The following is a 12,015-nucleotide window of genomic DNA, read 5'->3' as shown; positions in this document are numbered from 1 at the left end:
GTCCTGTGCAGTAGCCCCTCCATACTGATTGTATTGTGAACAGTGCTGGGCTCCATATGTCTAAGACATTGCAGAGAGTTTACAGGAAGGATGCACAGACCTCGCAGAGGGGGCAGAAGACTTTCAGCAGGTGCGGCCTACATGAAAGTTTGTGAAGTACAAAGGAGAGTTTGGAAAAACTTGGGTGGTTTTCTCTGGAGCGTTGGAGGCTCAGGGGAGACCTGGTAGAAATGATAACATTGGCGGTCAGAATCTTCCCGTCCCCAGGGTAGGAAAGTCAAATAGTAGAGGCTGTGTTTTCAGGTGGGGGGAGGAAGTTTAAAGGAGATGAGTGCGGCTAGTTTCTTTTTCACAGAGTGTCATGGCTGCCAGTAATGAAAAAAGCCTATCCATGTCAACTCTATTACCCTCATAATTGTAAGTACCTCAATCAAGTCCCCCTTTAACCTTCTACGTTCCAAAGAATAAAGACCTAACTTGTTCACCCTTTCCCTGTAACTTAGGTGCTGAAACCCAGGTAACGTTCTAGTAAATCTCCTCTGTATTCGCTCTAATTTGCTGACATCTTTCCTATAACTTGGTGACCAGAACCGTATACAATACTCCAAATTCGGCCTTACCAATGCATTGTACAATTTTAACATTATATCCAACTCCTATACTCAATGCTCTGATTTATAAAGGCTAACATACCAAAAGTTTTCTTCACCACCCTATCTACATGAGATTCCACCTTCAGGGAACTATGCACCATTATTCCCAGATCACTCTGTTCTACTGCATTCTTCAATTCCCTACCATTTACCATGTATGTCCTATTTGGATTATTCCTACCAAAATGTAGTACCTCACACTTATCAGCATTAAATTCCATCTGCCATCGTTCAACCCACTCTTCTAATTGGCTTAAATCTGTCTGCAAGCTTTGAAAACCTACTTCATTATCCACAATGCCACCTACCTTAGTATCATCTGCATACTTACTAATCCAATTTACCACTCCATCATCCAGATCATTAATGTATATGACAAACAATATTGGACCCATTACAGATCCCTGAGGCACACCACTAGTCACCGGCCTCCAACCTGACAAACAGTTATCACCACTACTCTCTGGCATCTCCCATCCAGCCACTGTTGAATCCATTTTACTACTTCAATATTAATACCTAACGATTGAACCTTCCTAACTAACCTTCCGTGCGGAATCTTGTCAAAGGCCTAAGCAAAGGTCTTCTTTATAACTGCATCGATATGTTGGGATCAGGTTAGATCCATAAAGATCTTGACACCCAGGAATTTGAATCTGCTCACTCTTTCCACTTCTGATCCCTCTGTGAGGATTGATATGTGTTCCTTTATCTAACCCGTCCTGAAGTTCACAATCTGCTCTTTCATCTTACTGACATTGAGTGCCAGGTTGTTGCTGGCACAAACTGTCATATCTCTCTCCTGTACACCTTCTCATCTCCATCCTTGGTTCTGCCAACAATGGTTGTATCTTCAACAAATTTATAGATGGTATTTCAGGTATGTCTAGCCACACAGTCATGTGTATAGAGGGAGCAGAGCAGTGGACTAAGTACTGACCGCTGTGTTGAGGAGTATATATTATAACCAATCCACACTGATTGTGATCTTCATTCAAAACCACACACACAACCCATCACACCACATCCCACACCACGCTCACACACTTTGCACATCATTCACACACCACTCATCCACACTCTTAGCCTCCCTAGCACATGTACTTTGCAAGACCTCTCACTCACCCCAATACATTGCATCCCGCAGACAGCCCCACGACCCTCACTCACATCACACATCACAAATGCCCACAACCCCTGTACATTGAATTACACACCTCACACACCCCCATCCCTCACTATTCACACACCCGATCTCGTATCACTCACCCAGTCCACTCACGCACCCTCTCCTTCACCATTCCCCACTCCCATTTCCCTCTCCTACCTTATCTCCTTGCCCACTGGTCACCTCCCCCTTTTCAGTCAACCATGGCCTTCTGTCCTCTCCTGTCATATTTCCCCTTCTCCAGCCGTGTACCTCTTTCAACAATCTACTTCCCAGCTCTTTCCTTCACCCCTTGCCCCCACACCCTGTTGTGACCTATCACCTAGTGTTTCAGCCCTCCCTCCCCAAACCCTCGAACTTTGACTCCTCATTTATTTTCCCAGTCCTGATGAAGGATCAGCCCATACCAATCACACACCCTGTCCCACATCAATCACACACCCCGTCCCACATCAATCACACACCCCGTCCCATTTCAATCACACACTCCATCCCACATCAATCACACTCCCCATCCCACATCAATCACACACCCCATCCCACATCAATCACACACCCCATCCCACACCAATCACACTCCCCATCCCACATCAATCACACTCCCCATCCCACACCAATCACACACCCCATCCCACACCAATCACACTCCCCATCCCACATCAATCACACACTAGTTCCACATAAGCCATCTATTCCTATCCACACCAATCATCCCATCCCACATTCCATTCCAACTCCACCATCCAATGCATTCTGCATGTCTCTCATACCCCATCCCAGGTCTTTACCCATTCTATCCAGGACAATTCACACAACCATTCTAGTTCCATGTCACCAGTGATCCTGAACAGCCAATCCCACATTATTCATACTTGTGACCATAAAACATAGGAGCAGAATTAGGCCATTTGGCCCATCAAGTCTGCTCCACCATTCAATCGTGGCTGATCCTACTTTCCCCTCCTCACCCCACTCCATGGCCATCTCCCTGCAACCTTTGATGCTGCGTCAAGGAACTCTCGATCTCTGCCTTAAATACGGCCATCCACCTGGCCTCCACAGCTGTCTGTGGTAAGAAATTCCACAAATTCACCACCCTCTCTCTAAAGAGATTTTTCCGCACCTCTGTTTTAAATGGACACCCCTCAACCCCACATCATCCTCCCACTCTATCACACAGCTCTCATTTGCCCATCCCACACCACTCAAGCACCCAACCCGAACACTTTCACACCCCAGCCCTCTCCATTCCAGCACTTCTCCCGCCACTTTCCCCACTACCTCTCCATGCACTTCATCCAATGCTCCACCTCTGTTCCATCCCTCCTACCTCCAATGTCAACCCAACTCAAAGCTCTATTCATTTGCCTCAGACCCTCATCGTACTTCCCTCTTACCTGTAGTCGCCCTCCCCCTCACAGAATCCAGCCTTGCCTATGTGGATTCTGTCTATACTCTTTGCTGCCTTGGGAAATGACATTCTAGCATCTCTCATTGGTAGAAAGATATAAAAGGCTGAAAATACATCCCATAAGGCTCAAGAGCAGCTTCCTGCTCGCTGTCATAAAGGTTCTGTAGTACGACAAGATGGACTCTTGTCCTCACCATCGTTTTGACAACGTACCTTATTGTCTGTGGGCACTGAACTTTCTTCTGTTGCTGTCACACTTATTCTGATGCAATGATTTTATTTATTTTTATCTCAGTGCTTTGCATGTTGATTTGATCTGTATGAACAAATATGCAAGGCAGGGTTTTTCACTGTGCCTTGGTGGTCGTGGCATCCATCTGTCTGGAAGGACAATGGGTGATCACAAGCCTGGGTGGAAGGTACGGAGATCCTGGGATGCCCAGTCGTCAAGATCCCCCTCTTGGCCTCACCAGTGTAGTCCAAAGGAAAGCTTATGAAGCAGTACATTTGTCACCAGCTCGGCCCAGTCAGATAAACCACCACACTAGATATGTCACAACAGGTACTTTGACACCATTCAATAATAAATTAATTCCAATGGCTAAACAAAAAATTCTTTGCTACGGATTTAAATTCATTTTGGATACTCGAGTTTCCCTGTGAACAAATGGGACAGAATTCTGAAGGAAGAAAATCCTTTTGTTTTCCAAGCTTTATTGGGAAGGTGAGGAAGACTTTGTTAAGTATCCTACATTTTAAATGCAACTGGCCCCGCAAGTTATTGAGTCATGGAAAGGGGTGAAACCACATGAACAGAAACCATCTGATCAGCAGCTGTGGGCAGCAGGGATTGGCAGCAGAGATTGGCAACATGGGCAGCCTGGACTGGCAAATGGGCAGCCCAGACTGGCAACATGCGCAGCCTGGATTGGCAGATGGCCAGCCTGGATTGGCAGCCCTGGCTCAGTCAGTGTCGAGCATGTCATTGGACCTGTGATGGGACAGGTATATTGGATACACCAGACTGCTGCCCATTCTCAGCTTCAGCAGTAGCCTCTTTGTTGACACGGGCATGAATATTCATGCTGCAGCTCGGCCAGTGAAATACAGAACATCTGCAATGCAACCCTGCAAACCGTTCTAAAGATGATGTGCGGGGCAGGCGGTTTTCTGCACAAGGGGTGTTGTGAGCCTGGGTCGATGGTGGAGGCCGCTCATGAGGCTGTAGCATGGCCACACAAATGTGCAGGGTATGAGAGGGTATGGGCATTGCTTGGCAGAAAGGAATGGCTCCGTTGGGCAATTACTTACTAATTTAATCAGCTCAGCACAACATTATGGCCACAGCTCCTGCTGCTGTGCTGTACGCTGGTATTGGCAGAGAAGAGGACAGCTGCTTAAGGTGAGTAGACAAAATTTCAGGAGGTTGCAGAGGTATTTATTTTTTATCACAGAATGGTGGGTGGTGGGTGCCTGGAATATACTGCCAAGTAGAAGCTAATACAAAATGGATGTTCATGAGTGATGCACCATCAATAACTCACTCTGAGACGTAAAGGCGAGATATCGGCTTTTATTGACTGGAAGAAGGAACCAGCAGTGAGTGACCACCATACTACGTCCTGGAGACTGAGAGGCCGGGCCCAGGCTAAGATCGCCTTTATACAGGGGTCTGTGGGAGGAGCCACAGGAGCAGTCAGCAGGGGGCGTGTCCAGACAGGCACACGTATTTCATCACAATGAGACACTTAATTAGGAGCAAGGAAGAAAAAATGCAGGATTGAGCACTGTGTAAGTAGGACCATAGGACGTAGGTGCAGAATTAGGCCATTAGGCCCATCGAGTCTGCTCCGCCATTTCATCATGGCTGATCCCAGATTCCACTCAACCTCATACACCTCTCGTCTCACCATATCCCTTGATGCCCTGACCAGTCGGGAAAGGATCAACTTCTGCTTTGAATATACCCATGGACTTGGCCTCCACCTACAGTCTGGTGCAGTCCACAGATTCTCCACCTTGGCTGAAAAAAATCCTCCTTCCTGCTGTTATAAAATTTCACCTCCTCAATTCTGAGGCTGAGCCCTCTAGTTCTTGACACCCTCAATGGAGGAAACATCTTCTCCACATCCATCCTTTTTTTGGTCTTTTCAACATTTGGTAGGTTTCAATGAGATTCTCCCCCTCCCCCTGCATTCTGAATCCCAGTGAGTACAGGCCCAAAGCTGCCAAAATGCTCCTCACATGTTAACCCCCATTTCCAGAATCATCCTTGTGAACTCTCTCCAATGACAATAAATACATCCTTTCTGACATTTGGGACCCAAAAATGTTGACGAGATTCTAAGTGCGGCCTGACTTGGGTCTCATAAAGCTCCAGCATTATCTCCTTGCTTTTGTATTCTATTCTCCTTGAAATAAATGCCAATACTGCATTTGCCTTCTTTCCTACAGACTCAACCTGCAAATTACCCTTCTGGGAGTCCCAAGATTTAAATTGGTCATCAATCAATTTTATGCAGGTCGGTATCACGTTGTGGGCCAAAGAGCCTGCACTGCGCTGTATTGCCCCGTGCTCTACCTTATATCTCTGAGGTAGGGCAGCGCTAACGGGTTGACACAGTTTGCAATCCGAGGATACACCCTCATGCTTCTTGGTTATTTCCCAGTTTATGCAGCAGGGTGAGAGGAATACAACAACATAATGCTGTGCTTGTCCCGCTCCCCCTCACCATACGGACAATACTGCAAGGAATAGGAGCAGAAGTGACCCACTAAGCCCATTGAGTCTGCTCCGCCATTTCGTCACATCTGATCCACTTCCCTCTCAAAGCCACTTTCCTGCATTCTCCTGGTAACCTTTCACTTCCTGACTAAACAGGAAACCGTCAACCTCCACCTTACATATCTGGCCTCCACATCCGACTGTTTCACTAACTCACCATCGTCTGGCTGAAGAGGTTCCTCTTCATCTCGGTGCTGATTTGAAGTTCCTCCTTTCTCAGGCTGTGCAGTCTTTTCCTGGACCCTCCCATCATTGGAAACATCCTCCCCCATCCACTCTAATTTGGCCTTTCAACATTTGACAGATCCCACCCCTACTTTCATTTATGTCCAAGCAAGTATGGGCCCAGATCCATCAAACTCTCCTCACACAGTAGAATCCCTTAACCATTTTCATCAAACCTCTCCAATGTCAGCACATTCTTTTTCAGATTTCTTTTACGTCCTTGCTTTTGTATCCTCATCCTCCCGGAATGAATGCTAACGTTGCACTTGCCTTCCTCACCTCTGACTCATTGTGCAAAATAAACCTCCAGGGAATCCTGCGCGAGGGTTCCCGGTCACTAGCGTGCATCCTGACACAAGCCTTGTGGCACTGCACCGCACCACGCCTGACGCTGAATCTGTCACAACTTCCCTCCTGTTGTTGTCACCCCTGGACCCAATCTTCCATCTCAACATTGACTGGCCTTCCTCTTTCTTCCAAGTACACTCCTCTCCCCTACACCCATTGCCAGTTGTTCCCAGTCATTTTGCTAGTTATTTTGTTGTCAGACTGCCTGCTTCTTAGTTCAGTTATGTCCTCCGGTCATCCAACACTGCCTGTAATTCCAGACTGTGAGAACATAGTCATTCCATCTATGATTGTGCTTTCTTTCCTCTGAAGCATAACACTCCAGAGTTCTCAGTCAAACATGTACTGACATGCTGTCACCTTCCTCCCTTTATTGCTGCTTGCCTGGCCAAGTATTTAATCATCTTTTCTTACGTATGAAGCATTGCCCCGTGCAACATTTTCACTGCGAATACTTTTAAAAAATCTTTTATATTAATCCTGGCATTTCAAAGCACTGAATAAACCCACAACAATAGCTCCTCTATGCAGAAGTCAGAACTAATTTAAATAAGCCAAGGTCAGCAGCAGACTTCTCCTTACATTAGGTGATATTCTGCAAGGGAAAGGACCAAGTTATCTTCAGAGAGGAGCTAGTCAGATACACCAATCCTTCACTGGAGTGAACAGGCTGAGATGATTTCGCCTCCTCCCTCTCTCGTTCTTTCTCCCACATTATCACTTTTTCTTTCTCTCCCTCTCTCTCTTCCTCAATGAGGAGAAAATCCAAAAATCTGAGATGCAAAGGGACTTTGGAGTCCTTGTCCAGAATACCCTAAAGGTTAACTTGCAGGTTGAGTGGGGTGTGAGGGAGGCAAGTGCAATGTCAGCATTCATTTCAAGAGGTCTGGAATACCAGGGCAGGGATGTGATGCTCAGGCTTTATAAGGTGAGGCCTCACCTTGAGTACTGATCAGTTTTGGGCTCATCTGAGAAAAGATGTGCTGACATTGGAGAGGCTTCACAGGAGGCTGGCAAGGATGATAGTGGGAATGAAAGGATTACCATACCAGGAATGTTTGATGGATCTGGGTCTGTACTCACTGGAATTTAGAAGGATGGTGGGGGTGGGGGGAGGGGGAGTCTTATTGAAACCTTTTGACTGTTGAAAGGCCTAGATTGAGTAGCTGTGGAAAGGATGTTTCCATTGGTGAGGGAGTCCAGGACAAAGACCCCAGCCTCAAGATAGAGGGGCGTTCATTTAAAAAGGGATGCAGCGAATTACCTTTAGCCAGAGGGTGGTGAACTTGTGGAAATTGTTACCACAGGCAGCTGTGGAGGCTAGGTATTTGGGTGTACTTAAGGCATAGCTTGATAGGTTCTTGATTGGCCGTGACATCAAAAGTTATGGGGAGGAGGTTGGGGACTGGGGGAGGTGTTGAGGTAGTGGAAAAAAATGATCAGTCATGATTGAATAGCAGAGCAGGATTGATGGGCAAATGGCCTAATTCTGCACCTATATCTTATGGTCTTATGGCCTGTGGTCTATTTTTCTGTCTCCCTCTTTGTGTTTCTCTCTCTGTCTTTCTCTCTCACACTATGTCTTTGTCTTTCTCTCTCTCTCCTATTTTGCCTATCTCTTTCTGGCTCACTGTCTGTTTCTCTCACACCCCCTCTCACTGTCACAGTTTCTTTGTCTGTTTCTCTTTCTTTCACTGTCTACCTCGCTCCCCGTCCTTCCCTGCACTCCCTCTCTCTGTCTCACACTCATGCTTTCTTCCTCTCTTGTGCTTTCTCTCTTTTCTGGGTGCTAACGTATTTGCTGACTGAGATTCACTCCTGTTTTCAGAAGACCACAATTATCTTTGTTCCTTTTGAAAAAAAAAGTAAAGAAGCTGAGTTAAAGACGACCGCTGGTGGCTCTGATATCTACCCTCATGAAGTACTTTGAGAGATTGGCTATGAGTTGCATCAACTCATAGTGTGAGTGTAAGCGGCGGCACAGACTAGAAGGGCCAAGATGGCCTGTTTCTGTGCTGTAATTGTTATATGGTTATATGGTAACTCCAAACTTCCAGGTAACTCGAACCACAGCAATTCTTTTGCCACCAAAACAGGTCTATGATGGGTTATATAACCTGTCTGTTTCCTCATCTCTAGAGAATGTGGAGAATAAACACACTTATGTTTTCATTTATTGATTTTGTTTCTCGTTTCAATATTGTAATTTCATACTTTTAGGGAAATTAATTTTCCAAGGAAATTCAATTAAAGTTATTCACTACTAAATTGGACATGGACTTTGAGTGACCTTTATTCATGAATAAGGGAGGAATGACTCACTAACAGTACAATTGTCAAACCATCCAAAGTTCAATAGTCACAGCCTTTTTCATACATGTAGACATCAGTCAAAGTTAACAAAAGTCAATTCTGGCACCACACTCAAAATGCTGGAGGAACTCAGCAGGCCAGGCAGCATCAATGGAAAAGAGTACAGTCAACGTTTCAGGCCAGGACCTTTCTGCAGATATTAAAGGTGGGGGAGGGAAGAGAGAAACACAAGGTGAGAGGTGAAACCAAGAAAGGGAGGGGGAGGTGAAGTAAAGAGCTGGGAAGTTGATTGGTGAAAGAGATACATGGCTGAAGAAGGGGGAGTCTAATAGGAGAGGACAGAAGATGGTGGCAGGCAAGGAGATAAGGTGAGAGAAGGATAATGGGATGGGGAATGGTGAAGGGGGGCATTACTGGAAGTTAAAGAAATTGATGTTCATGCCATTAGGTTGGAGGCTATAAGGTGTTGTTCCTCCAACCTGAGTGTGGCTTCATCTTGACAGTAGAGGAGACAATGGATTGCCAAGTCAGAATTGGTATGGGAAGTGGAATTAAAATGAGTGGCCACTGGAAGATCTCCAGTGTTGCTTGGATTCTCTTGAGAAAAGTCAATTTTGCATGTCTTATCAATTCCCACAAAAGTGTCTGAGACAGTCTCTTTTCTGCGCACAGCACACAGAGATAGACTGTGAAACATCCTTCAAACTACGGCCAATTATTGCAAGCATGCTGAGTACCCAGGCTGATTAGTGAATCTTTATGGTGTGAAAGCTAATTAAATCCACAGTTCCAGTAAGACATTAAAGTACAAAAGTATAATTTGGTTTACATGTTGGTACCTGACAGGTAAAGGGAGAAAACCAGGCACATGCTTTAAATGTTAGAAGCTTAACAACCCAAGGGTCCACCTTACAGTTCATGCCCTTCACTGTCCTCATCTTGTTTAAGGTGCTGTGTTATGCACTAAGGCCAGCACTAGACATATTGCCAAATAAAGGAATGTGCAGGGTGTTAACAACCCAGATATTTTAACTTCCAACCTGGAATTTACTTCCAACCTGGGATCCAACACATCCCTTTCAGCCAGAGCCTGAACTTCCTGTCCAATGGACCACAGTCACTCTGGATGCTTGGCAGAACCTCAGCATTGGTGCCCTGCAAGGCCATATCATCAGAACCTACTCTGTCCATGACTGCGTGGCCGGTTCTATCTACGTTTGCCACTGTACCACTGTAATTGGCTGCATTTCAAATAATGACCAATGGCAGCACATCAAGGAGGCTCAGTCGGGTGATGTGTGTCATGATGACTCTCCTTCCATCTGTCAGCAGAAGAAAAGTGCTGGTCAATGACTTCTGTTTACACCGCAGTTCTGAGGTCGACAGCTGCAAGTTGCTGGGAATGGACAACAGCGAAGTCCTCACCTGGCCCAACCATGGCAAAGAACGCCCCCCAATGCCTCTACTTCACCAGTAGGATATGGAAATTTTACATCTCCTCATGGACCCACATCGGTTTTCATTGGTGCATGGCTGCATCGTGACTTGCTATTGGAATTGCTCTGCCTGTGACTCCCAATAGACTCGGTCCATACTTTTCGCTGTTTCAATGAACAGTCAGCATTCTCACTCTGATTAAGAACTGGAATTCAATTGTAAACAAGGTGGGACAGCGGGAACCTGATTAAGTGAGGACTAACAAGGGAAAATCTGAAGATGCCATTAAGTACTTGCCATCTTCATCAGAGATGATGCCTGGGCATATCTAGACTGGTGGCAAATATACTCGAGTTGTCTGTTCCCTCAGATTAGTTAGTCCTCATCCAGCACAGTCAAAGCACTCCCTCTTCTCACCTCTCCGATCATACAGAAGATGTAAAAGCCTGAAAACATGTACCACCAGGCTCAAGGACTACTTCCAGCGTGCGGTTATATAGATCAACTGAACTCTTCTAAGAACCGTACAATCTAACTTAATATTATCTTGTACCCTGTTGACAACCAGCAGTGCACCATCTGTTTCAATACCACACTTCATTCTGCACTCTGTCATAGTTTCACCTTATGGTGCCTGGGTGTAACATAAAATGAAGTGACTTGTATGCATAGCATTCAGAAAAACTGTTCACACCACCTCGGTAGCTGTCATTACTAATCTAACTGACCATTTCCCAGTTCACTGTCTGGGGTGCAACACATACAGTCAATCTTAACAAAAGCTCATCAGTATTATTACTTTCTTAGGAGTTCAGCTTATGATTGAACACTCTAATGAATTAAAAAAATACACAAATGTTGAATGAACTATTCTTGGACTTCCAGCTAGAACCAGTATCAATTTTAATTTAATTTCAATTTTAAAACATTGATTTGTTTTGATAACAAATTCTGCTATCTTCATCTGGGATGATGCGTGGGCATGTTTAGGCTGGTGGTATTTCTACGTAGAAATGGTGGTATTTTCCTGCAAGTTGCTGGGAATGGACAACAGCGAAGTCCTCACCTGGCCCAACCATGGCAAAGAACGCCCCTCAATGCCTCTACTTCACCAGTAGGATATGGAAATTTTACATCTCCTCATGGACTCACGTCTACTTAGAAACAGTGGTATTTCTATTTCTACTGTTCTTACTTGGAGTGAGTCCTTTGGCTTTGTTAAAATTCTTTTCTTCTTGTTTTATTTCAATGACTACCTTCATCAGGAGGTTCCAAAAGCCACTGGTGTGGCAGAATAGTTTTGGGACCACCTGGTGAAGGAAGCCATTGAAATAAAACTAGTGGAAAAGAATATTAAGAAAGTCCAGGGCTCGCTCCAAGTAAGAACTGGAATTTGATTGTAAACAAGCTTGGACTGCGGAAAACAGACTGTATGATGACCAACCAATTGGGAAGTTGGGGATGAACAACAGGGTATAAATACCACCAGACTAGACATGACTATGTATCATCCCTAATGAAGATGGCAGAGTTCATCATCCAAATGTCTGTTAGAACTGATACCCGTATTGGTCAGAAGCTGGGATAGCACCAGACCCTCTTCCCAAAACAAATGTCTTGATAAAAAGTCTACTGATTGATGCGTCACGGTTTGTTATGGTAGTTCCAATGTGCT

At 45.3% G+C, this 12,015-nt stretch overlaps 2 protein-coding genes across 4 annotated transcripts in view; both read right to left on the bottom strand.

The window, feature by feature from the left end:
- The window catches only part of LOC132384402 (lysophosphatidic acid receptor 5-like), a 49,773-nt gene that overhangs the window by 36,938 nt on the left and 820 nt on the right, over positions 1-12,015 (bottom strand). The gene's annotated exons all lie outside the window — the stretch shown is intronic.
- The window catches only part of LOC132384400 (lysophosphatidic acid receptor 5-like), a 102,379-nt gene that overhangs the window by 89,548 nt on the left and 816 nt on the right, over positions 1-12,015 (bottom strand). The window lies entirely within an intron of this gene.

The sequence above is a fragment of the Hypanus sabinus genome, chromosome 32 (assembly GCF_030144855.1).
Source record: "Hypanus sabinus isolate sHypSab1 chromosome 32, sHypSab1.hap1, whole genome shotgun sequence".
Classification (NCBI taxonomy): Eukaryota; Metazoa; Chordata; class Chondrichthyes; order Myliobatiformes; family Dasyatidae; genus Hypanus; species Hypanus sabinus.
Note: the sequence above shows the minus strand (reverse complement) of the source record. Positions and strands in the feature narration are given on the sequence as shown.